Below are 512 nucleotides of genomic sequence, written 5' to 3' on the forward strand. Positions count from 1 at the left end.
CTAACATTTTGTAAATAGGTCAGTGGGGATGGGAAGGAAGTAATTCACACATCCCTGTGAAGTACAGGGTAGACTGCCTGGGTGTCAGGCATTGATGCCTTACAACAAAAGAGCCACCAGTGTCCAACAGTGAAATCTAAAAATATACAGAAGAATACAGAAGAGTAGGATTAGCACCTACTTTTATGGGGGCAATTACCCACATCTACCATTTTTCATTTGTTTGAAATAGTTCTAAATATTTCGAATAGTGAAAGAAACAAATGGGTAGTTCAAATTTATTCTAAATAAAGAGATCTTTGTACAGTCACTTTCAAAATGTTTCAGAAATATATAAATGAATTCAAATATATTCAAATTTTCATTTTCAAATTTTTGAAAAATTTAGAACTTTTGTTACTAGTGCAGGGCTCGAAATTAACATTGTCCCAGTGTCAAATGACACTAAATTTTCAGCTTGGGACAATTCAAATTACGTTTCGGGACAATTTTGGGGCAATTGGAAAATTCTA

At 33.6% G+C, this 512-nt stretch overlaps 1 protein-coding gene across 2 annotated transcripts in view; it reads right to left on the reverse strand.

Annotated features, from left to right (window-relative positions):
* LOC109484054 (neural cell adhesion molecule 2-like) overlaps window positions 1–512 on the reverse strand; it is a 40,663-nt gene that overhangs the window by 14,737 nt on the left and 25,414 nt on the right. The gene's annotated exons all lie outside the window — the stretch shown is intronic.

This window comes from Branchiostoma belcheri, unplaced genomic scaffold (assembly GCF_001625305.1).
Source record: "Branchiostoma belcheri isolate BF01 breed outbred unplaced genomic scaffold, Haploidv18h27 scaffold68, whole genome shotgun sequence".
Lineage (NCBI taxonomy): Eukaryota > Metazoa > Chordata > Leptocardii > Amphioxiformes > Branchiostomatidae > Branchiostoma > Branchiostoma belcheri.